The following is a 27,582-nucleotide window of genomic DNA, read 5'->3' as shown; positions in this document are numbered from 1 at the left end:
CCATTCTAACAATTCTCTGGAAAATATGTTGAACAGACAAGGCTCAGTAGTAGTAATAATAATAATAACCCTAATGATAATAATCGTAGGCCCTGTTATTGACTGGCGATCGGTCAAGGCTACTGCAGAATAAACAGTAGAAAAAATGTCTGACTGACAAAGTGTAATAATCACAAGAAAAATAAGACTATTAATTAACTATCATAACGATACCTGCTGAGTCAGGTAAGGTGAATATTACCACGTTGCGTCGTAGAAGAAGAAAAAGTTCTTTGTGACTTACTCGTTAAGACTAAACCTACATCCCTGATTGCAAAATGTTCTCCGTCTCCAGACAGTTCTTATCCGTCTCAAACATTCCATTTTTTGCATGGAAATGTATAAATATAAATTATTATTTTATTGAGATTTTATGGAACACTGTGGTTTCTGTTTATCCGAGGGAAATGTATCCACAGAGATGCACTTTAGTCGTGCCTTACTGGCTTCTCCTCTTGAGCTGCTTTGGCAGGACCATGAATTAACTGAAATACGGCGTTTAACTTTTGACTTGTTTTATTTGGAGAAGTAGAAGTAGTCTTTTCCTAATGCCAGAGTCATTCTGTGCAGAGTGTACGTGAGCTCCGATGTTATTGGTTCTGCCGGAGAGAGCACAATTAGAACCGGAGGTTGTAGAAAATAGGAAAAAAAAAAAACAAACAGGTCATTTTTTTTTCCTGATGAAAAGGAAATTCGATTTGGAAATCGGACAATGAAATTGAGGAAAACAACCTCTTGGACTTCCTGCTCTGAGGCAACAGTGCCAACCGTTTCTGGACTTTGCTTATATAGCGGTTTCACAACTTGGGGTTTATGCTCACACATGCACACACACACGCAAGCATGCCATGTATTGCAAAAACCGGGCCATCTGGGGCAACTAGAGGGGGTTGAGTGTGTTGCCCAAGGATGCTTCAACATGCAGACAGAAGGAGCCAGGGATAAATATGTGCAAATAGTAGAAAGAATATTTCAAATGAAGAATCCGAATCAGAAAAAAACATTTTTTTTTTTGTCTCCGGGAGGCAAATGGGGGGCATGTGGGGTAGCAGCATCAAATTGTGAACGTCAATAAATATATGGTATAATACACTACTGTACAGAATTGTGCAAATTGTGCCATTGGTAAGAGACTGCGAGGTAAGCTGCGCTCTGCATTTATATAATAATTATATTGGTTGGACATCTCTTGGGACAAAGGTTGACCTTCTCCACTGGGGTTTGCAGGCGCGGCGGCCGAGTCTGCGACTTGAGTGGTTTAGCCACTCCAGGCCGGGTGTAAGATTTGGGACTGATTTGCGAGGATCTTTTTATCTGTTTTTAAGATTTGACTGTGAGAGAGAGGTCTGATGGGTTGGCCAATTATTTCGGAGCAGACCAAGGTAGTGCGCTCCAGGCGATTCCTTTCAATGGAACGGAACCAGCAGGTGAAGGAGAAGGTCATTAGGTTCTCAATGAAGGTGTAATAGAACATGAATGAAGGATAGAGGTACAAATATAAAAAAACTATGTTCAATATAATCAATAAAATAGAAAATAAAAAAAATAAATACTAAATAAATTTAACTAAATATAAATAATAAATATGTGCCTTACAGGTGAACAGTTTGAAATGTAACACCAAAAGCTGCCCGAATCAAAAAAAAAAAAAAAAAAAAATCTGAATTCTACTCGACACATGCCTAAAGATTATAAAAACACTGAAATCAATATTTGAATATATACATTCAGAATTTGTAAGAGTAAAGTAAATAAATAAAACTCCACTCGCCGTGTTTGGAGAAAGATAAAGGATGAGTACAACCCCAAGAACACCATCCCAACTGTGACGCATGGAGATGGAAACATTATTCTTTGGGGAAGCTTTTCTGCAAAGGAGACGGGACGACTGTGCCGTATTGAGGGGAGGATGGACGGGGCCATTTATCGCAAGATCTTTGCCAACAACCTCCCTAACTCCGTAGGAGACTTGAAGATGGGTCGTGGCCGGGTCTTCCAGCATGATAACAACCCAAAACACACAGCCAGGGTAACTGAGGAGCGGCTCCATAAGAAGCATCTCAAGGTCCTGGAGTGGCCGAGCCCGTCTCCTGAACCCAATTGAAAATCTTTTAAGGGAGCTGGAAGTCCATTTTGCCTTGCGACCGCCCCGAAACCTGAAGGATCTGGAGAAGATCAGGAGCGGGCTAAAATCCCTGCTGCAGTGTGAAACGTCTGATTTCTGTACCAACCACTACAGGTTTCTGTACCAAATATTAAGACTTCTATTTTTCTGATGCATCAAATACTTTTGTCATGCAATAAAAAGCAAATGAATGACTTAAAAAAATCATACAATGTGTTTTTTCTGGATTTTTGTTTTAGATTCTGTCACCCACAGTTGAAGAGTACCTATGATAAAAATGACAGAACTCTAAACGCTTTGCAAGTGGGAAAAGCTGAAAAATCAGCAGCGTATCAAATACTTGTTCTCCCCGCTGTATTTATGTGTTTGTGTGTGTATATATACACGATATCGGCTTAGGATAGAGGCTACTGTTGAACTAAAGGCAAGATAGTTTTGCGATAAAGACCACATGTTGAGCATACAGTGCAGGATGCTTTAAAACTTCATGTCGCGATGCTGTTACATAAATTCAGTCGCCCCGCAGAAGAGCTTGATTTATTTATCTTCGGGCACAAATCCATCCACCCGCTGTCCCCTTTTTTTTTTTTTTTTTTTTTTTTTGGAACACTAAAGTGTCAATAGAAAGGAAGATTGTCTTCAGAGCAGCTTGTGGTCTTTATGTGGTGGGCAAAATATACTGTTACCTGGAGGCTTCGCTGCAACCGTTACCTGCTGTGCTGTGTTCTGTAGAACAAAAAAAAAAAAAAAAAAAGCAGCTTAGAGGTGAAAACTGAAAGGAGAGCTGGATTTACCAAACCACCAACAATGGAGTCAATACGTTTTTGTTGAACAAAACTGGGTTTTAGAGAACACGGTAGCCTAGTTCCTAGAAGCTCATGGTTTTGCTGCATATGATGTCATAGTGCACGTTTCTCTTTTAAATATATATTTGCGGTTCAGTGTTTCCAAGCTTAATACCTTCCATGTTGCTGATATTGTCCCAGGTAATCAGGCTTACACGCCCCGAACATTCACCCCGATGTGCTTAGCTTATAATATATTACAAACGCTTTTCCGTTTGGAAAAGGCTACACGCATCCTTGTGACGGGTAACATGCTTTTCCTATTTTTCAAGCCGCCGTATTTCCCTCGCCTGGCGGCTCCAGTATGCTGCGAATGCAAATGCCAAAACACGCACTCTCAAACACACCAAACACAAACACACACACACACACACATTCCATGCTCTAAAGACACCGGGTTTCTCCGAGGCGCCGGTGTCCTGTGAAATCTGCCGCTGACTTTTCAGTAACTTTGGCTCAAGGATAGCGCTTTTAGGAGATGGTTTCAATTTCATTGCCCACATGTGCGGTCTTGCATGAGATGCAAGTTTTGAATATCACTCCGGTGCAGATGGTGTATTATGGCCCCTCAGTTTGTGTCAACCACAGTGTTCCGTTTTGCCATTGGGTAAATCCGTTTGCTCAACCCGCGGTTTAAAATGAAAAGTAGTGGTGGTATGTCACGCTCATTAAAATGAATCTTTGTTGCGCTTTGAATTGTGGAAACCCTCAACACCGCCTGTAGTAAATTCTTATTTCCCTGCGTAGTAAAAAACACACGGCGTGTCGAATTAAGTTAGTGTTTTCTTTCCAGAGTTGGATGTGGTTCGCATGTGTGTTTGCGGCTGTAGTTTCGACTGTGGACGTTGACATTTTTAATGAATTCCATTTACTTGTGTGTGTTGAGTGAATTCTTGAACCCGCATCAGCTCTGTCCGTGTTTCCTGCCGGGCCACCTGCCTTTCACTTCCCTCCTTCCTGGTTGCACCTGAGAAGTAGAGATAAGACCAGCTGATGTTTGTCTGCTCCCTAGCAGATTACCGAGGCAGACAGGTACAAGAGCTCCGGCATCCAGAGTGTACTGGAGGCAAAGGAAAAAAACCTGCTTGAGAGGACTAAGCTGACCGCAGCATCCTTGTTTTCCTTGACGTGCACGGTTTTTGCTCGGTCAATTACTCTTCAAAGAAAAACAACACACTGCAGAGGATTTTTAAAAAAGTGTCTTGGTGAGGCGAATTGAATATATTCAATGTTATAAGAATTAAACATATATAATTACAATCCATTTTATTTAAGGTGCCTTACTTGACACTCCAAAATACAAATTACAAAAAAGGAGCTATAAAGATAAAAATGATAGTGACAAAATAGTTTGGGAAAAAAAGGTAAATTAAAAAAAAATATATAAAAAAAAAATATATATATATATATATATATATATATATATATATGGGCGCCTTACTTGACACTCCAAAATACAAATAAAACAAAAATGTGAGTGTGTGTGTGTGTGTGTGTGTGTGTATATATATATATATGTACACACACACAGACACACAGGTATATATATATATATATATATATATATATATGTGTGTGTGTGTGTGTGTGTATATGTATGTCTCTTAAGATACAAATGTAATTCGATCCAGAAGTGGGTTCGTGTGTTGATATTTTTTAAATTAAATTAATGTTCCACCTTTAAATAACAAATTAATTTGTTCCACCCCCCCAAAACTCACAAAATAAGGATATTTATATTAAAAATAAAAACAGAAAAAGAAGGATATTAATAATGCAAGGGACATCAGAGAGAAAAAAAACATTGTTATTGTAAACTTATAGTGATGTAATATGAATCCTTACCTCAGACACAGACAACTTCAGATGGCGGCGAGTGGTTACGAGGGTGCGAGAGAGGCTACGAACATAAACACTGAGCGATAAGCAATCGACTTGACCTTACAATAAACTTATGATGATTATTAATAAATTTAACTTATTATTGCAATAAACATATGCTGATGTGTTCACTGGTTGTCCTACCACTTGCTTTCTCAGAGCCCAGGATGATTATTAAAAAAAAATACACAAAATAAGCACAAAGATATTAAATGTCTGTACTGTACGAACTACCTGGAAAAAGTAGCCAAGGGATGCTGGAAGCTGTCAGGCTGAGGTGCAAGGTGAGAGCGGCGTGGGAGCTCGCTTGCTGCGAACCACGCAAATTTCGTATCATGAACATTGTTTTTGTATTTCAAAGATAAAATATACTAGAATCGTCCTTCGTATCTTAAAAAAAAATTGTATAGAACGTGATTCGTATCTTAAAGGGCCACTGTATATATATGTATGTAAAATATATATGTAAGATTATCAGAACGATAGAATGATTAGATAAAGTGAACAGAATACAGGAAAAACATTCATTTATGAAAATCAGTCAGTTTTATTGACCATTTCTCTGCATGTACTAGACATACGTAGGAATCCAAAAGACGTTTCTCACAAGTCCACGATTTCCTGAAATTAGCAATAAAACAATAGCAATCAAATGCAAATTATCAGTGAAGGGCACTGTTACATTAGACAGTTAACCAGTAACTATGAGGTATATTCATTATCATTATTTATTATCTGAAATGCTCATCCTGCACTTATAGTCACCGGGGGGCTGGAGCCTGTCCCAGCTGTCATTTGGCGAGAGGCGAGGTTCACCCTGGACCGGTTGCCAAGCCCAGGGCCACATATAGCGACACACAACCATTCACTCATTTATTTACACGTCACATTGTGACATACTGGGAAAGCCAGAAGAAACCAGAAGTGTTCTCCCTGTATTTGCCCCCTGTTGGAATTCAACCAGGGACCTTCTTGTTGTGAGCCATTAAAAGATATTGATTACATTGTCAATGCATCAAATTATCCATATCTCATCTACTTCTGCATGCAATTTCAAGTAATTCCCTCAAACATGCCATTGCTACAATCTGCAGTTGATGGTGAGAAAATAAACTACAATATTTTGAGAGCGTATTATTTGTTTTTCTTAGCCTCGATGAAAATCCGCTATTATAGTGTTATATAATTGCCAGAACCATTTTTTTTTTATTCGTGTATCTATTTTGCAAAAGAAAAACAAAACAGAGGCTCATTTCACATGAGAGCGAGTCTTCCATGAGTGATGACCTGAATAAGATTGCACTTCAAAAGCCATCTCCTTGTGCCCGTCTGTGTTTACCTTTTTATTTGTCTGTTCTTTTCAAAGCATAAACTAGTATAGTCAATACTTAATGTAACAAAGTGGCCTAATTAGTCATTTTCGTCTCCTGCTTAGATTCGGGGTGGAAAATTACTGAACCTTGTACTGCAAGTCAGAGAAAGGCGCCAAAATTGGGGGGCTCGGGTGGGATGGGTTTGGCGGGGGGGGGGGGATGCTGACGTTAAAGAGGAGCGGGTTTTTAGTTTTTCATCTAATCTGGCTCCCTTTTATAGCTGAGAAATGTTTTGTGCAAATCATTGAATTAAAATAAATGGAAAAAATTAAATGCCACTGAAGCCAGTAGACACGAACATTAATATTAATGCAATAATGGTAAAACCAAAATTGATTTATTCATTCATGCATTCATTATCTATACTGCATATCCTGCAGTCCAGGTCATTGTAGGGCTGCAGCTTTTCCAAACTGTCATTAGGCAAGAGTCTGGGTTCACCCTGTACCGACGGCCTGTCAATCATATGACCAAAAACAACCATTTGCTGTCTCATTCACATGTCTGGTCGATTTAGGGTCTCAGTTTAGCTGCTGCATGGTTTTGGACATAGGGAGGAATCCCATGTAGACAGCGGGAGAACATGCACTCTCTGCTCAGTAAGGCCCCTGGTCAGAATCGAACCAGGACCCTTTTTGCTGTGAGCAGAGGCCCATTAGGCAATATAGGCGAATGCTAAAGGCACCACAAAATCAGGACAAATTCGGCTTTATCCATCCACCCATCCATCTTCTGACACCTATCCGAAGTCGAGTCGCAGAGGGCAGCAGCCGAAGGTGCAGGGAGACCTAGACTTCCTTCTCCCCAGCCACATGGTCCAGCTCTTCTGGGGAATCCCAAGGCGTTCCCAGTTCAGCCTAGAGAAAATCTGAGAAAATTTGTCTGTAATATAATAACATTAAAATTTGTCATTGTTATTAACTCTTACAATGGAAAAGCCCACGTTGATTCACATGTAAAGTAATGCCCAATTAATATAGCTTCAAATGCTAACACAGTGATCCCTCGCTATAACGCGGTTTACTTTTCACGGTTTCGGTACTTCACGGATTTGCATCGTGCATTGTGTTCTGCATTCTTATTGGCTAAAAAGTCACTCCGCTTCTTCTCTACCTGTGCGTCAATAACGTTGCAGTTTATTATGTACGTAAAACAGCTTGCCAAATTTACATTACGTACGTGCAAATTCTCTTGCCATTTCGAGTTTCTCTAAAACCCATAATGTTGACAAAACGCTCTGGACCGACAAAAGCACCTGCGTCAGGGCCCAAAAGGCAGCGGAAGATGCTATCTATCGCAGATAAAGTTAAACTTCTGGACACGCTAAGGGAAGGTAAAAGCTATGCGGCTGTAGGTCGGCATTACGGAATGAATGAATCTTCCGTTTGTTCCATAAAGAAGGAAGAAAAAAATTAAGAACAACAGCAGCAATGTATGATAGAGTATTTAATTGTATAATAATTGTAAAGAAAATAAAGGTTTCTACTTTATGGATTTTGCCTATCTCAGGTACTTTTTGGAACGTACCCCCCGAGAAAAACAAGGGTATACTGTACCAAATATCCCCCTCCTCCTCCTACACCTCATCGGTACCTGGAATACTTAGGGGTATTCATTTAGGAATTCAGATTTTTTTTCTATTTATTTGTCATTTGTTAAACTTATAAATTGGGTGACATGTCTTGACAATGGTAAAAACAATGCTTTGATTTTTTTTTTTTTTTTTTTTTTAGTAAGAGTAAATCTCCGATGGAGCGGATGCCATTTAAATCTTGCTAAGGGCACCGCATTAGGTCAGGCCGCCTCTGGCTTTGAGACCGAAGTTTTATGAAATTAGGATTTGAATATAGGGCCGCACGGTGGCGCTCCGGCCTCACAGCACGAAGGACCCCGGTTCGATTCCGCAAAGGGGACCTTTCCGTGTAGAGTTCACACGTTCACCCTCTGTCTGCGTGGGTTTCATCCGGCCGTACCCCGCCTCTCAACCCATGACAGCTGGTTTAGGCTCCGGCATCCCCCGCGACCTTGAGTGAAGGATAAGCGGCTGAAGATGGATGGTTGGAGTTGAGTAAAATGTCGTTTTTTTTTTCTTACCGCATACAATACGGGTAACCATAGGAACATGATGTCAATTTGCGAGAAGCTGTTAAAGCATACCTGGAATTCTCGGTTTGAAGTCATGTTTTACTTGAATGACAAAGCAGGTGGACAGAATTTCTGTTTGGGAACCACAGCGGAATGTTGTGAAGCCATGTGTCGTAATCAGAGGAATAATGGAAACAATGAAAACAAGATAGTTGTGCGATGATTGGCAGATCCCGGCTTCATGGTCGCTACTCATTGGTTAAGGTGAATCAAATCCCCTCCATCTCTTCCCTGAAATCATTCACGGCGTTGACATTGTCAGACTGCAGATGGAAATAGGGTGCAGTGGGTTTACAATTAAGTCCTGTAACTGGCAAGGCTCAATCTTTCTGCTACCTGGGATGTACAAGAATAGGATATTGTTATACGGTTTTACCTGGAATAACATCGGAAGATGATACGGTCGCTTTTATTTCTAGATGTGTTTGTTTTCCCTTTGCTGTGTGTTATTATTATTATTGTTTGAAATGCTCTCATTGACTGACTCTCCTACAGTCTGAGACCGAGGGTCTCGGTATTTCTGTGGACAAATGTGAAGATGCTGCATGACTGCGCCTCAACTGGCACACAGATCCCTCCACATGTCTGACAGCTCCACCGGAAAATGAAATTAGAGGAAAGATTAGACGTAAGAATAGCAGTGGACGAGGGATAATGCATTATTCAGTCTGGGTAAGCCTTGGCTATCGAACATATGCGGGGGGCGGAGGGGATCTAAGACTTTACAGAAAGAGTTGGAAGCAGAATTTTACAAGGATGTGCGGCGGGGGAAGAGAGCCAACACTGAAATCGACATTAAGCGCAAACTCTCAAATAGTTGCAAATATATTTGCATTTCTTTTGGAAGCTGTGAAACTTACCTTTCCCCGAACCTAATTCCTCAAAAGTCAGTATGGAACAATTTAAGTCATATTGTTTGTATGCAAACTGCATACCAGTTCCAATTGAGTGGAATACACTCCATGTAGAAAAGTATGTTTTATGGTGCAATAAAGTTAGTGTAATTAACAGCAAACCGTTGTTAATATGATTGAACGGCATATGGTTGATGACCAGGGGCTGTTTTCAGCTGGCTGTCAGCATCTGGTCAGCAGATCATATTCAAGCTCAACACAAGCAGAGAGATTTATAGAAGTGTGAGTGGTCCGGCAGAGAAGCCCTTTCATGGCAGTAAATGTAAATGGACGTCAGGAAGGCTCAGATAGATTCAATCTCTTAAAAGAAATGATGAAACTGAAATCCAAAACGTGATAGATGTATTTATTATTAGGGGGGATAATAAAATAATAATGATACCAGTCCATGTCGTACTGCACCTCTAGTTCAGCAGCAACTGGGATAGGCTCGGGCATACCTTGTAACCCTGCGTGGTAGACAATGAATCAGTGGCTAATGATAATATAAATATAAATAAAAATGATAAAAATAGTAATAATAATAATTATGATAATTATGATGAATATAATTAATTAAAAATGCAGTGAAAAACCTGAATGAATAATTAAAAAAAATGATTACATGGTCATAATAACAGGTGTCATCATATTAATTTACAATAACAGTTAGTAATAACTAAAAACAGTAATAGTTACATTTATCATTAATAATAATAATAATTATTATTATTATTATAATTGTTATTATTATTTACTGCAGTTGATGTAATGTATGGCAGAGCACTTGAGACTTTTTGTGGCATTTTCACGAACATTTCACAGACGGATTCAATGTGTGTGTGTGTGTGTGTGTGTGTGTGTGTCTGTGTGTGTCTGTGTGTGTGTGTGTGTGTGTGTGTGTGTGTGTGTAAGAGAGAGAAATAGATTGTATTTCTTCAAGGCTTCCCCTTTTGGCTTTAGCACAGTATATTTTTGGCCAGCCTGCACACGCGGAGCAATGCTTTTTGTCAATATTATTAACTGCTCCTCTGTTTTATCAGAGCGTGGCTGCATAACAGGAAAAACCAAGCAAATCAAACTCCACGTGTTTCTCTGCCACTCGCATTACAGTTATTTATGAAAGAGCAACATAATTCTTGCTATCTTGTCTCAAAAGTACATAAAAGACTCAGTTGAACTTTGTAGCAATCTATAGTGTGATAATTTACTGGTAGTCCCAGTTTTCCGGCATCATATTTCTTCTCCCCCAGCGTTAGTGCTTTACTTCTGACTGCCTGTGGGATGACAGCAACTATCCTCAACAGGTATTCCGTGAGACGCGGCAAGATGGAGTTATTTGAATTCGGAGTCAAATAAGAAACCAAGGGGAAAACCGAGAGGGAGAAAAAATTAGACAGAAGATAGAGTACGAGCGGTAAGACAGAGGAGCCTGTCATGCGATTGAGAGAGAGAGCAACTGAAGCAACGAGCGAAGCATGACAATTTCGATATTAGAAAGAGTGCAATGGAATCAATAGAGAAGGCTCACTTTGTTGAATGAGTGAGTGCAGCTGGCAGTCAACGCCGCATCTCCAAATATGATCAGTGTGTGGAGGTTATAGAGGGGCGACGGCTTGCTGGCGCCATTGGTGGCGAAACGCGGTTTTTGAGTCAGCGTTTTTTTTTTCCCCCAGACATTCCCATTTAGAAATGGAAAGGCCCGACGTTTGCGACAAAAGAAGAATTATTTGCTGTCACTATTAAAGCAAACCGAAAAATGTTTTTCTTTTTCTTTGACTGACAGTTCTGAAGATAATGAGGCAGAACGGGCTAGACTCGGATTTTGACCATCTGATGGCGTGACAGTTTGTGCCAACTGATAATATCTGCATTGTTTGATTGATTCTGCGGATGGTTACCCAGAAAACCCCCCAAAATGGGGCCCCGTTTGTGCCTTATATTTGCGCTAATAAGTCTTCTTCAAAGTAACATACATTTATTGGATCCTTGCGAGGTAAAATTCCGCTTTGGTACCATCTGTTGTCGACAGCAGTGTAATGAATTCTGAAAAAGCGCTTCATGGTAGCAAAATACCTATTTGCCAAAAGAGTACATTTAGAAATCGTTTTTTAAGAGTTAGACAAACGAGAACAAGGTATTTCAGTATGCCATTCGTGTAGCTGAGAGGGAAATAGAGCACATTTAGTGCACAGCCTTGCGCTTATGGAACAGAGAGATTTGTTCTTTTCTGTCCTGCTCTGCGTGACTGAGATTCATACCGCAATACTGATGTTATTTCAGGCGACAAAGAATCTTCAGATGAAGTCATATTAAGAAAATCCATTACATGATTGACAGCATCCGTCGGTACCTGATGTCATCTGTGTCTCGCCTCCTTTCCACAGGAAATGTGAAGAGTTTGGTGTATTACACTGAAATGATGAAAATCGAAGAAAAAGATTATTGTTCAATAAATCATTTTAAATCTTAAACAAAAAAAGTCAAAAAGGTTGTTTTTTTCTCACATGCATCTGGGGGTTTTTATACAGTGGGCTTAAAAAAAAATAATCAGGCAAGGAAAAAATGAAAAAGTAACTTTGCTATGTATTTTTTTGCTTCAAATTTTTTAAACAAAATGATTTTTTGGTGAAAAAACGTCTAGTGACATTGTTAAAATCATCTTTTCCTTTCTTATTTCTATATAAACCACAAAAATGATCGCATAAAAAAATGTCAAAACTATAAAGATTGATTTAATAACCAGAATATCCACCATTGGCCTTTTAAATATTATACCCCCTCTTATACATGCTACCAATCAATTTTCTAATAAATTCTAGTCGCAAATTTTCCCACCATTGCAAGATTTTTAGGGTGTAATTTCATCAATTCTGTTTAAATATTAATTTTTAATATTAATTCGTCATTTATTTTCAGTTCACGTACATATAGAGATTTTTATAATTTACCTCTTAACCTCATTTACACTAAAACCAAGAAAAAATTTGGACTTAGTGTTACAGACATACGGCCATTCACGTCCTCATTCACTTGTAATATGGAGAAATACAACCATTCACTCTGTCATCCGTGCGTCATGTAGAGAGACACAAAAATTGACTCTCTCATCCATGTCATATGGACCGATACAATCATGCATCCTCTCAAGTGACGTGCAGTCAGGGGAGGGAGAGAGGCCGTGCCTCACTTGTCAATCTTGGAAAGTATAAAATGTAAAATGAAAAAAAGTAATGAAAGGGTTATATTTATCAGTGATTTGCACGATAAAGGTATTTTTCATTTAACTTCACCGGTTTTAGATCGCTGAGTTTTCAGATTTACTCTCAAAATACTGAGAAGGGACGTGGAGTGAGGCTGCCGGCAATCGAGCCTCAACGCAGATTGCCCAATGACAGCTGGCCGCTAGCATGCTCTGCACTGAGACCCTATTAGCGTCTCTTTATACGTTGCTATTAAAATGTTTAAACTTTTTTGCTAAATGAACTTCATTTCTAATGTAGTCAAGAACTGGATGTGTGTTACTAGTTTCTTGTGCTGAACGATCATAAAATGGCAGCAAAGAGCCACTAAGTGAGGCACACACTTCTCCTGCCTCACCAGCCATAACCCTCACTGCACATCACTGGTCCTCTTATTCACAGGATCCATCCATTCATTGGTTACTGCTTATCCTACTCACGTTTTAGGACGCCAGGATGAAATCGGAGAACCGGAGGAGAACACGTATAAACAGTGAGCCCGCCTCCCATCTGAATCGAACCAGGGACCCTTTCGCTATTTTTAAAGTAATAATCGATGCCAAGACAACAAGAATCAATCTAACACAGCCTTTCAGCTCTGAGAGAACGACAAGGTTTAGCTTGTTTTGCTTTCACCTGGATCCACAAAAGTGCAGGGCTAATTTCATGAAAGCCAGCGATGAAACACAGCACTTCCCTTCCACCCTGTTACACATTAATTTGGCCTCCAGAAATCCTCCGCCGTCCACACAGGATAAATCGGAGAGCAGGGATGAATGAGCAGAGCTCATGTGTCATATTTCCATTTTCAGTGGTTTTTCAGTTTACCACTCACCGTGGAGGGGGTCTCCCACATGCAAGCGGAGCATCTCTAAATAGGGGAGAGAGGTTTTTTTTTTTTTTCTGCTGAATAACCCTGGCGTTTGTGAATGACAGGCCCTTATCACAGCTCCTGCTGGCTGATCAAAGTTGAAAGGGGGTCAGGCTGAATTAAAGACGAGCTAATTAAAATGTCCAGGGAACATGCCAACCCTCATTTCATTTATCTCCTGGAGCACATAAAGCGAGAGGTGAGATGGGGTGGAAGCAAAGAAAGCGAATAAAAGCACGTTATCCCACAAGTTGCGCTTTATCCGATACGAGCAGATGGATTGTTAAATGCTCTCTCAGTCTGTGATTATTAACAATCAAAGATGTTTTATTCCCTGCCATCTTGATTCAATAGTCCCACCTGTGTGCCAGTCAGGAGCCAGACAGAGTGCGGCATTGAGCAAATGAAGAGGGTAACAATTTGTCGAGTGAGTTTCCCAAAAAGCCGAATACTTAAGATTGATATATTGAGGCCCTGGGCGAAGAAGCAAAGCATGTAATGAGACATCCATAAGAGTTCTATTCTGTTTTTAGTCCGCTCTCACTTTGTCTCGTGCCATGGCCTTTCTCGAATTACCCATTTTCACAGCCTGCTAAAGAACAGAGACCCTGGGATTACCAGTGGTGTCTTTGCATATTTGTGTTTTGCAGCCTGCGGTTTCTGGCGGACTAAAGGTCACTCCGTGGATGAGCTTTCCTCCGGGGGATCCCGGGGTTGCGACCTGTCAGTGCGATTTCACACTTACCGCAACTATGAACTCTGACTGTTTAATTGTATATATCAATACACGACGATCAATTCAAAGCCATTACAGTAATACCTTGACTTTAGGAGTTTAATTTGTTTCGTGACCAAGCTCGTAACTCAGTTTGTTCGTACACCAAATCAAATTTCCCCGTTAAAATGAATTGAAATGCTATGAATCCGTTCCAGCCCCTTGGTTTTGTTGGAAAAAGACAAATTTACTTTATGAACAACAAGTCATGTATGAAAAATGAGAATACGTAATAAAAGAGAATGTCAAAAAATAAATTGGTTTTATTAAGTGTGTTGACCTTGAAGATTAAGTTGCCGGCGGTGGCAGAGGAGGCTGGGGGAGTTTTCAATTTCGCTTAACTCAATCGTTCGACACTAAATGCTATAATGTATTGCTAAAGTTAACTTGCAGATTAAGCTGTATTTTATTGCTAAATTTAACTCAGCGACGGAGTGGCCGTCGGTCAGAAATGACCAAACCATCCCCAAACTGGCTTTGAATCAGTTTTCTGATGCCTCGATTTGTACCGAATCCCCATGAAGGTCTTGCGCCTTCTCACAGATGATGCTCTCCCTCACGATATCTCACCAACAACAACTTCTGTCTTTTCACGGACAAGTGATATTCACTGGGTTACCTGGTGGCAGAGGCGAGTCCCACTGTCTTCAAACAGCCCTTCACGGTCGGTGACGGACACGTTGGTTTCACTCATCCTGCTCGCTCCTAACCCAGATCGAGACTCGTATTGCAAGGCAAAAAAATGAACTGAACGACGGCTCATATCTCATAAAACTCATGAGTTGGGGCACTCGTAAGTTAAGGTTCCTTCTTATTTCATCCAGTCATCCCTCTCCCCAGCCACATGATCCAGCTCTTCTGGGGGTCTCAAGGTGTTTCCAAGCCAACCTAGAGACATAGTGTGTCCAGCGTGTCCTGGGTCTTCCTTGTGGTCGCCTCCCAGATGGACATGCCAGAAATATCTCGTCCAGGAGGCATCCTGACTAGATCCCCGAGATCATCTGACTCCTCTCTATGTAAAGGAACAGCGACTCTACTCTGAGCTCCTCCTTGAGTCCGACCGCCCTGCAGAGACAACTCATTTCGGTCGCTTGAATCCGTGATTTTGTTCTTTGCTCATAGGTGAGGATAGGAACGCACATCAATCGGTAAATTCAGAGCTTCGCCTTCTGGCTCAGCTCCCTCTTCACTTCACTACGGAGTCGGCATCACTAGAGACGCTGCACCGAACCCCCTGTCGAGATCCCGCTCCGTCCGTCCCGCTCTTGTGAAAAAGATCTCAAAGATCTCTCTTGAACTCCTCCAATCCTCCGTGTTTGTCCAAATTTTCCAGCATTTTGAGTTGTTAAACTTCAGAGAAATTATTTGCAGCGGTGTCTCCTTTCTTTCCTTCTTCAGACGTTAGGTCTTTTTGCAGTTGCAAAGGAACTCCTCTGTCGTAGGTCCTCTGTGATTTGCGTCCATGACCACTTTTAAAAGCAATGGCGTTAATGACGTTTTTAAAAACAATCCCGTTCTCTGGTCAGCTTTTTTACGGCCACTTGCTACAAAATGGACGTAACCAGCGGGAAACAGAGCGATGAAGAGGTCCCAGCTTTTCTCGCTTGCTTTGCCAGGTTTCCAGGGCTCAAAGCAGAACATGAACATTTTAGCCAGACTAGTACAGAGTTAGCTAACGGCAAGGTTTTTCACACAGCAGTGCACGGAGAAAATAAAAACGCTTCAACCCATTTGATAGTCAATGGTTATTATGCCACCTTGTAGAACATTGTGGCAACTTCACTCTCCATGTTGCTGGTGTTTGTCTTTCTCCTCTTCGCAGTGGTTCGTTCTCTGTTGTGGTGCTGCAGGGAACATCGCATTGGTCCATTGCCAGCCATACAAGATCATCTACACATTTTATCACCAGGAATAGAAGAGAACTTTATTAATCCCGAAGGCAATTCTTTTGCCGGAAGGCTCCAACATTACATACGTTCGCTCAAAACATGATATTCATGTCATTGCTTTCAGGTTTCCTTCTTGGAGAAAGCGGAGGAGTTATATAGTTTCATGGCCATACGTAAGAAAGACCTACAGACAGTAGATATAGATGTAGTTCAATGGATTGTTTAGGATTGTATAACCCTCATTTTTACCAGTCTATGGTATAGAAATGCAAATAAAATCTAATTATGGAAATGGTGAAAAGCTCAACAGGAATGAAATAATTCATTGTTTTACTTTGGGATGATCTTCTCCATGAAAAGTTTGTTTTAAAAATGACCCCCCACTAACAACGTTTGAAGGCCTCGTGCCTTTTGGATATGTCTAATGTTTTGCGACACAGTTTTGTTGTGAAGGTTTCTGAGGTTTGACTGACACCAAAAGTGAATCAGCCTAATGAGATGCCATGTTCCTCTGTGGAAATGATTACCTCAGGAGAGGAAGCATTAGATTGATGAGGGCAATCTCTTGCCTCTGTCCTGCAGACGCACCTTCGCATTCGCCTCTAAGAAAGAGACAAGTTCCTTCCTCTCAGCCTAAATGACCCGTCACATTTCCTTTGGGGAGTTTGCAAAAAAAAAAAAAAGCGCCCCCACAATGGAAGCGTTTGCAAAATCAACATACAAATAGTGTTAGAAGTTTTGCATTTTAAAGACAGAGTTTCTTCGCCAACTGCAGTCGCCAACTGCTTGCTCATCGGGGAATGTTGGGTTTCAGGAAATCATTTTTAAAGAATGTGGTCGAGACTTAACTTGACATTTTATGAAGTCATCTGAGTGAGATTGACTGGGATCCAGATGTCCTTGGTAATATATTTACTTACTGATAAACATTAAAAAAAACATTTATTTGTGCAGCCTGTAAATAAGAAAACAATGAGCGAGCGGTCGAATTAATGAATCCATTCATTATCTATGCTACTTATCCTGCACGCGGGTTCTCAGGGGTGCTTGTGTCATTGGGCGACAGACGAGGTTCACCCGAGTTGCCAGTCAATCACAGACCACATACGGAGACAAACAACCATTCACTGTCTCATTCACATGCCCAGACAATGTGCACGATTTTGACCTGTGGGGAGGAAACATGCTCGCATGCGGGGGTAACAGCCCCTGTGGGAATCAAACCAGGAACCAGAACAGTCAAAATGCAGAAAGTGTTTTAATCACTGAGTAAGTCGTGCTATTTCATCTATTTCATAAAGTGAATGCCGTTCTTTAGCGTCAACATCTTTTTTTTCTTCATGCAACTGATCGCTGGCATTTTGGTACAATGGACATAGAGAGCTCAAAAACTAGCGTGCTAGCACTGCTACCAACACTGACATTTTGTTCTTCTGGAAGGTTAATGATCATCGGATTATATGAGAATTTGATAAGGCGCAACTTATTTCACTTAAACAACAATGCGGCTACTATATGGATTTTTTTTTTTGGGGGGGGGGGGGGGGGGGGTTACGAGCTTCACGCCGCTTAAACATTTATCCTCGTCACATTGGACCGATGAAAGGACCAGGAAATTCTGAGTCCGTTCAACTCTGACACCGAAGAAGACGACTTTAACGGTTTTAGTGAGCAGGAGGAAGCCCGAGATAGCGATCGGCTAGCCGGTGCGGCTTATATTGAGGTGCGCTCAATAGTCCGGAAATTACGGCAATTACATGCCAACCAATCATACATACCTTTGTTCAGGTTGTAGCCATGGTAACCCAAACTCAGGGATGTTTTTTGCAAACCCTCTGTTATGTCCTCTCATTGCCCCTTTTCCCCCTCAAAAAGGCAAACAGGGAACTTTACAACTGCGGTAAAGACATTTCGCACATCAACAATGGCACAGTGTTTCTCCTCTAAAATTTTAATGCTCATTAATCAATAACCGAGGCTACTGATGCAGTAAAGTGTGATTGCTCCTTTCTTATTGTTTGGCCTAAACATGTAAGTGAGATTGCCCTTCGGGGAGCTTTAGCGACCCTTTTATTAGGGCTTGGCTGATCACTTCTCCAGTCAACGGTGATCTGAAAAGTAAGATCGTAGAGGTGAATTTAGTCACAGTTTAATAGCTTGCGGTATTGCGGCAAATGTTTGACCTTATTGTGTGTGGTTATTTTGATGTCATTGTTATGCTAGTCTAAATACATTCTTTAAAATGGTTTACACAGGAAAACAGTCATCGGGAGAGATGAGTTAATGTACAATTTTTTTTTTTCAGAAAAAAAAAAATGTTTAGATGCCGACTTCATTTGGCATCAAGTGGACTCATTATAGGGTTCAGGCTTATTAGTGCCGGTAACATTATCCCCGAGACATGTCACCATGCCGCTACACGCAGCTTTACAAGGCGACACATTGCCGGCATCCTTTTCAGAACAAATGTGTAACCCACGCAGGGCACAGCTCACTGGGCTGATAAATGAGTAATGTGAAATATGACAGAGTTACTTTTTGGCACGGCTATATCAACAGTGTGATGATAGTCAGAGATGTACATCTGCGATCGTCGGCTTCGAGGTATTCATTCTACCTGACCTTTAGCGCTATAATTATTCGGAAATACGATTTAAATCCCAAACACGACCTGAATTGACCAACAAGACACATGTGTGCAGCGTGTGTCACTTCAGGGTTTTATGTAGTCGGGGACCAAAAATGAGCCAAGATATGTGGTGGTGTAAAGGCATATTTCTGTTTATTGTGTAAAACATCAATTCAAACATGATAGTAGAGCATGGTCAATACACAAGCAGCGGGGGTGGCTATTTTTTACTCTCATATATTTATTCATTTCTAATACCATCCGTAAGAGAAACTGCCAGATAAATACTTCTCCGTTTTGTTTCACAGCCTGACTTTGCCCCATGATTCCTGCCAATACCGCTCCTTTTTGTCTGAGTCTGTAAGCTTCTGCAAAACGCACACAATGTTTTGTACATGTCTTTAACCGAGTTAAATGTTGATGTTAAGGTTTTATTCTTTTTCTTAAATCTGAGGTTTTTTTTTTTCCTTTTTAGCTTTTTTGGTACACTGACAGCAATCCAGTGCTGGGTTTATGTACACCGCAGATCAATTTGTACCATTTCATTTCCCAACCAGATGAAACATCAGTGTGAGAGAGGCTTCACATGACAGCAACTGAATCATATACCGTATTTTTCGGATTATAAATTGCAGTTTTTTTTATAGTTTGGCAGGGGGGTGCGACTTGTACTCTGGAGCGACTTATGTGGGAAATTATTGAGCTCTCTTGCCCTGATGTGTGTGTGGCTGTGTCTGCATGTGTGTCTTTAATATAACGGCGATCGTCACACACACACGCTAATCAATCAACATTCAGCGGGTCATGGCAGAAGTGTGTTGTGAAAAAAAGATGCTAAATCTGTACATATGAAAATTGATAGTTTCAACATTCGCGGTAACTTATGAAAACAACTGTGAAGGGCTGAACAAAAATGGCACGGAAAAGAAAATCGTATTCTGCAGGTTACAAGGCGGATGTAGTGAAATATGCAGTTGAAAACGGCAGCCGAGCAGCAGAAAGAAAGTTCGAAGTTAATGAGAAACTTGTAAGGGACTGGCGAAAAGCAGAGGTAAATCTTACTGAAATGAAGAAAACTAAAAAAGCTAATTGCGGGCTAAAAGCTAGCTGGCCACGGCTAGAGGAACGAGTTCACACATGGGTGCTTGAACAACGTGCTGCCCGGAGCGGCTTGTCAACAGTACAGTTGCATCTTTACGCCCAGGTAGTTGCCATGGAGATGAATATTAATGACTTTGCGGGAGGACGTTCCTGGTGTTACCGCTTCATGCAACGTAATTACCTCTCTATCAGAACAAGGACACAATCCTGTCGGGATTCAGAAAGGCTGGAATAGTTGGAACCGCAAGCAACGACGACTGTGACGTAAGCGACGAACCGGTAGAAGGGGAAGCGGCGTATTTTCTACCTTCGGAGTTGGCGGAGTTGTTCAGACGTGACACCGAAGAAGATTTTGTTGGATTCAGTGATGAAGAGTGACACTGATTGTTTGGTTGTAGCATGTGCTATATGCTATCGTTATTTGAATGACTCTTACCGTTACGTTAACATAGCCTACCAGGCACATTCGCAGTTCGTTGTTTATGCGTCATATAGGCTATACTAGGCGATAATTATTCAGCTTGTTGTTCTCTATTTTATTTTTATCTTAAATTGCCGTTCAAGACGAAATGTCTATTCTTGGTGTTAGATTTGATCAAATAAATTCCCCCCTAAAAATGCGACTTATACTCCAGTGCGACTTCTGTGTATTTTTTTTTTGTTCTTTATTATGCATTTTTGGCTGGTGCGACTTATAATCCGGAGCGACGTATAGTCCGAAAAATACGATACATCTTTAAGAAACGATAACAAAAAAATGAATGGCTGCTTTGTCTTTGAATCTTTAATATTTCAGTGAACACTAAACTAAACAGGTCAAAGTGGGAGCCTATCCAAGCCACCATTGGGGGAGACGGACGTACAACCATTCTCAAGTAGACGCCTCGGTAATTTTGGGGTCTTCAATGAACCTCCTGCATGTTTTTGGACTTTGGGAGGAACTCTGAGAGCCTGGAGGAAACCCGTGCAGACGCGGAGAGAAAATGGAGAAGCTACGCTGAAAAGCTCCCTGTCGGAATCGCATCCAACCCCCTCGCTGTGAGGCGGACGCGCGAACTGCTGTGCCGAGCGTCACATTTGTATTTTAAAACCCAGAGCGGCAAAATGATAAAGACAATTAATCTAAAAGGCAACAATGTGAGAAAATATGGGAAGGGTCGCCGTAAATATGGTGGCGGCAGTCACAGCTGATGGGCCAGCGAGGGGAGATGTTAAAACAAGCATGTCTTAAATCACTCTTGATCGTCCCACTTGGATGGACGTGCGTTTCTCGTCGAGCCTCATTTCGACCGGCTGCACTGATAAATGTCTCCCAACACGTCGCTCTTTCCTGTTGGTGAATATCTTTTTTTAATTTTTTTGGGGGGGTTCAAATCTGACTGGCTAATGAGATAGTGTTTGAAATATTTCAATTTCTGATACAAGACTCAATTACCATACAGATAATCACTTTGTTTGATATAGTATGTTAAAGACATTCGGTCCTCTTCCTCTATCTGACCTCAATCTTAATAATTACATATTGCAGAGATGTAGCGATAGCGGTTTAATTTTTGTCGCCTGTTCCTTTAGTGTTTATATTGAAAGTATTTGCATTGCTTTTATCTTTATTCATTAAGCGTGTATTTGTGCCATGTGCATGCATACGTATACGTGTCTGTGTGTGTGTGTGCGTGTGTGTGTGGGGGGAATGATTAATGCCAATGCAAAAGTTGAAATTGCGGCAGAAATTGTTGCATACCTTCCAGCTGCGGGATAAACTTCATGATGGAGGTGCTGTTACCCACTGGGGCTTATTAAGGAATGAGTAGAAAATGTTGAAAACAAAACAAGATTTATGTTCTAAATGATCAATTACTCAGAGAGACATATATAATACATTTATGTCATCCTTAACATTTTTTGTCGGTGGAATATTTCCTTACATAACAATGCCTGTCAAACTGAATGACTCCCAGAGGTTGTGTGGTGACAGATTATGTCTCACTCCCTTTTTTTTTTTTAATATTGATTCAACTGTTTTCATAGGTAAGAAATTCACATTATATAAGAACTCTGCCATTCCATTCAAAATATTTCCACAAAATGAGCACAACGCCCTTGAGCTCAAAGTTTCCTCTGCGAGCACAGGCAAGAAAGATCTCAGTATCCTCTCCTCCTCTATCACTTTCTCCTCTGTTCCTTCTCTCTCTCTAAAACTGATGTTTCTTTTTCTGCTACTACCCTACGCAAACCTACTCTTCCTACCCGTTCCTCTACTATTCTTCTGCTATTCATAGATGATACACCTTCCCAGAATATTTCTCCTTTCGCGTGTGCTGGAGGTTCAAACTGTCATTCCGAGGATAATATATATATATCTGTCTAATAATCAGCGGCGCCTGAAGCTCCAACGGCTAACAATGCACTAAAGGAGCTGCTCCCAAGGTCATAAAAAATACATCTATTAATTGGTAAAAACATTGGCTGGTCTTCCTCAGCTGACTTTCCTTGGAGTGCTTTTAGCATAAATAAACACGTCCCACAGTGTGTGCAGTATTAAGCTGGATTTAGACCATTGCAGTGAGAATTGAGTTTATTAATATAAAGGGAATTAGCCATTCCACCTCCGCAGCGTCCCCCTGGCACAAGCACTACAAATAATTCCGAGAAATTTGATGAATTCTATCGCTAACTATGAATATTTTCTTTGTTTGCCCGTTACTGGCACGCATGGAAGAAAAAGCGACCACTCGGCGTGAAGTTTCCCGTTGCCGCTGTTGGGATTTGCATTGATCTCCACAGGTGATGAATGGGCGTAATGATTTGTTTACACAGCCCTGTGATGATACACATACAGCGCTGCGTTTTTGGAGAGTCAGCTTCATGTATTATATTCCCCCGGCGTGCTTTGGTGGGTTGTTTTAGCTGCTCAAATGAGTGAGATCCAATTTTAGAGAATGATCTACTTTTTTACCTATAAATAGCAACATTCTTCATACATCCAAAGGCAGAGTAGAGGCGTCTTTGCCACGACGCACCTTTAGCCCGACACCACGGTATTTATAATTTTGTCCAACTTTTTCTTCGTACTGGCTATAACGACATCTCACCTGTCAGACATTGTTACGGAGATCTGAGAAGGCGGTGACATTCTGTTACTTCGGCGTCCCTCGGGGGGGGGGGGGGGGGGGGAATAAACAGTGAGCCAGGCTTGAAACTTTATTCCCTGCTCATTCCCGCTATCGGACTCATTTACCGTCAATAACACTAACACAATTACCTTTCATGAAAGAGAAGGCTGTGCATGGATGTCAAATTGACCTTTGAGACAGGAAGTAAATGTGCATAAAGTAATTGAGAGCTGCGGATGACAGTTTGGTTAATGGCTTAAAATCCCTTACACAAATGCAGCATCTGCAGGAAAGGGACATTTTCCCTGTATTTTTAGTCCTGCGGCGCATTTTTTTGTTTTGTTTTGACGGTATAGTGACGCATGAATGAAGAAACGGCACCTGTGAGGGAAATGTGATCGTGCCCCCCCCCCCCCCCCCCCCCCAACCCTATCCCTCCCCAACGTGCGAATCCAGGAGGTTGCTGAGAATTCTCAGCTCAAAACAGCTCGGGACTTTCATAGGGCAAAGCTCATATGTGGGAAAATGAGGGATATTAAACTATGGTATGCTTATGTACTTTTAGAAGCAAGCGTTTTAACATCGTAAAATCTATTTTACTGTTGTTCTCTGCCATGGTTTTATTCTTAAAATCACATTATGTGTTGTAATTCCAAGACTTTCTTTTTTATTATAATTATGTCACAATCGGAAATAATACCGAATGTTCGGTGCTGAGAAATTCTCTAATGTTCCCACTATGATCTTTTTTAAATTCCCTAACAGCATTAGGCGATTGAAAAAGCCAGTTGCAGAGTGATAAGAACATCTGACTGAAACTATCAAAAGAATAATGTCTTTAAGTGACTATTGTACCGAAAAAAAATTTGAATTTAATCGATAAACCCCCCCGTCAAGGCCCCGTTTTTACAAACGGACTTCCGCTCCTTGTAAGAATTCGCTCTCTTTCCCGGTGTTTCCTTTGCGCGAATGTGATGTTGCCACTGACCTTCAGACCTGTGGAACTTCACAAAGGACCTGACAGTAGGTTTGACATTAATAGGTGAAAAGGGGTGTTTGTGAAAGGACTGAGACAATAACAACGGAGTGCAAGAGACACTGCGAAATGACACGGCGAGAGACAAAGAGACGAAACGCGAAAAGCGCTCGCCTTTCTCTTCGGTGAATGGATTCCATTCTCGTTCACGCTTAGGAGCTGTCAATGCCGCGGCAAACAAACTGACATGCCATTGCTTCTTCGTCTCTGTGTAATTACACCTCTTCCTCATATCCAGTGCTGGCCATATTTATCCCGACTGCTCCCACGACATCGAGAGTCTCAGTCCATCAGTGTGACAGTGGTAATCCACTCCAAGGGAACTGAGACAACACAGATATTTTAAAACACGGAAACAGATGGCCATTTTTTTCCACCAATGTGTGTGAAATGACAAGAAATTTAACCTTTGCCATACCGTTGGTTATGTTTGTTGATTATGCGGGGCGGCCTTTGGCTCTGATTGTTGAGTGGGGGGGTTATCCAATCTGAAGGTTGGCGGTTCGCTTCCTGGTCAAAGCGTAAAACTCTGAATTCCAAGTTGCTGTTTTGCGACCTTGTTTTGCAGCTCTGCCGCCATCGGTATGAGAATAGTTGAATGTAATCCGGCACAAAGGGCTTTGACACTGCAAGGCTTTTTCAGTCCTTGAGGCCATGTGCTTGATATATTTAGCATGGCATGAATGGCTTTTGTATGAAAGGTTCATACTAAAGCTGAACAGACAGCATATGTAACTTATTGAAAAAGAGCCTACCTAAAAACTATTATTTATGAACGTAGGATTTCAGATGGACGACCTGGAAACTATAGATGCTTAGGAGCTGAGGATCCTGCAATCCGCTCACTAAATAATTATGTTCAGTGCGGATTAATGACGGGAAGCTTTTTCAAGCGGAACATGACAAGGACTTTTTTTTTTTGATAGAAGGAATTCACGAAGCGGTTCTAGAGAGTTCAAGCTGTCTGGAGATAAAGTAATATAATCTCGATCCACTGTTAGATTTTTTTCAAAATCTTAATGGGCCAAACAAATAAAATGGCGACCAACGGAAATGACTGTCACAGAAATTAATGATCAGGTCTATGCAAATAGCCAATGGCAAAAATGCAACTCCAAAATTTTGCCAAAAAAAATCTCTTATTTAGCTTCTTTAACATGTCCCTGTTTGACTTCCTTTCAGCTTTTTTTTTTTCTGAGAGCTGACCTGCGGACAGAGGCATCGCCATTTTACTATTTAAAGACACCGCACGGATAATGGCCCGAAATTATTGACTGTCTAGACGTTTAAAGAAGAGATTAATGACCAGAAAAGCGTCACTTTTTGAAAAATTTCGAACTGCTCCGGTTGCCGGCTGCTTTGTGCTACGCATCAGGGAGACAAAGTATTGCATTATAACTTGTCCGACAAACTACAAAAGCATTTAAACTTCTGAATATCCAGTCCACATCGCACCATTGCTGCAGCCCACTCCTCCGTATTCTTTACTTGACAGTGCTATACCTATTTCTCTTTCTGACAGAACTACTTTGCTGGTCTAGTGCACCTAATTTATATAGTCACTGGCTTTACATTTGTAGATTCTCTACCCAAGACTATGCCAATATTAACAAATTATTCTTCTGCTGTCGGGCAAAAAAAAACCTCTGCTAAAGAGAGAGCATTAGCGGCAACATGGAGACAGTTAGAGAAAATAAGTGTTCCATTATTTATGCTCCCCTCACTAATTTTATGGTACCGTTATGTGGCCATGCTGTTGTCCTCTTTTTCCTTTTATTAGCCGCGGAGCTCCGCTGCATTTTAATGTACACGCCAAAGCAATGCCTTTCTGTATGGCAACGGTCCAAAGACGTCCTTATCGTAGGCTCGCTGACGCAAATTGATATATTGTCTGCAGAATTAAAATGGTTTCGAGTTTGGTTTGGCTGCTGGAGAACAACCAATGTAGCTTGTCTTATCAGTTTTGCTCTGACGTTTATGAGGATTCTGATCATGTTGTTTTTTTTTCCATGTCTCCATTTTCCTCATGATTGTATCTTTGTTAAATTATTATTATTTTTTTTGCTTAACATAGCTAAGGTTTTTTTTTTTTTTTGCTGGTATTTTCTGATCCCGCTTTTCATTATATGTTATTATTCGGACTTCTGTATTAGAACGTGTCAAATTGGCCTCCGATGCAATCATCCTCGGTGTGACGTCTCCTTTCACTTGCTTCCCGGACTCCTTTTGTTGCTTGCGTGCGGAAGGTGAAAAGCACGAACGCAGCCCAGCTAGCAACATCAGGCCAATGCGCCTCATTTTTTCCGGGAAGGAAAAGCCCGCTCAGCAGCGCCTTCTTTATTTGAATTATGAATCGACAGGATTCAGGCACTGGACGTTCAATTTTATATATAAAGGCACCAACGCATTAAAATGTAAGAGCAAGCTACGCTATATAATTAAGAGAGACCCTGCAAATGAATACACATTGCAATGGAAAAATAAAGAATAACTCAGTTTCAGCAGGAATAAAAACTGTTTGGATCCACCGTGAGCTCGCCATCTGCTTCTGTTGAGCTGACAGAGAGAGGAAGAGCGACTCGCAGGGGAACGCAGCCTAGTGTATTGTTATGTTGGAATTGTCCAAAATAATACACAGAATGTAAAAAAACAATATTTTTATAATCATAAATATCGCTCCAGCCACTTGAAAATATGTAAATTTACAATAGTTCACTTGTATTGAAATTATAATTATAACAATAACACTGCTTGGTTAATTACTGTGATCATAGGGAATAATATACGAAACAATTGGACATTGTAAAAATGACAATACCGGTGTTGGGCGTTGAAGCTGTGGGTATCAGCAGTCAGTCCCAGCTTTTGGCCGGAGACAGAAATACCAAAGCACATATGCATTAATTGGATGTGTTTGCAAATGGGCTAGACTAGGGGAGATGGTGAAAGAGGTGCATCATGGGAGATTTCCCAGCAGTCGGCCTAAAGGAGCTTAACTGGAGCACGATTCAAAACAAACCTGTAATCGGCCTGAAAAGCTCGCTCAAAAAGTATGGTTGTAAGTCTACTCTTGAACACAAAGAGGCTGTCTACTTCCTTGAACCAATCTGGAAGACGGTTTCAGTGAAAAAGTAGCCATCGCCTGAAATCTCCTCCTTGACTTTTGGAGACTCGAGAACGTGTTCTGTTTTGGCGAAAACAAAAAGTCCCGGATGTTTCGTCTCCACAAGTTACAAGAGACATTTACTGACCGATGAGAATGATGGACATTCCCGATGCAGATGCGAGAGTAAAAACATCACGTCTGTCTGAATTTAATAGCTTACAATTGTTGGTCATCCAAGTGTTTAATGCACACTGGAACATTTGGTTCGCGTTTTCTCTCAGGTTATGAGTATAATTGATGTTGCCTGGCCAAGGATGAAAATGTATGGGATATGTTCACATAAATTTGCAAGTGAAAAGCATATCCAAGGTAAATAATGTTGATCCAAGCAAAGAACTTTGTGGACGAGTGTGCTTAGATAGTGTCTGGGATGATCTTTTTTGTTTAAACAACCGAAGCCAACGGCCTGTTTATGACCGAAACCAGCCGTGTCCAGTTACTTTGATATCAAATTAAAGA

The 27,582-nt window shown here is 41.0% G+C and overlaps 1 protein-coding gene across 3 annotated transcripts in view; it reads left to right on the top strand.

Annotated features, from left to right (window-relative positions):
• Nucleotides 1-27,582, top strand: part of grik4 (glutamate receptor, ionotropic, kainate 4) — a 379,558-nt gene that overhangs the window by 105,589 nt on the left and 246,387 nt on the right. The window lies entirely within an intron of this gene.

Source organism: Fistularia commersonii, chromosome 18, assembly GCF_037954325.1.
Source record: "Fistularia commersonii isolate RoL2024-O1a breed Wild chromosome 18, RoL_Fcom_v1.0, whole genome shotgun sequence".
Taxonomy (NCBI): Eukaryota; Metazoa; Chordata; class Actinopteri; order Syngnathiformes; family Fistulariidae; genus Fistularia; species Fistularia commersonii.
This window is presented reverse-complemented; position numbering and strand designations above follow the sequence as displayed.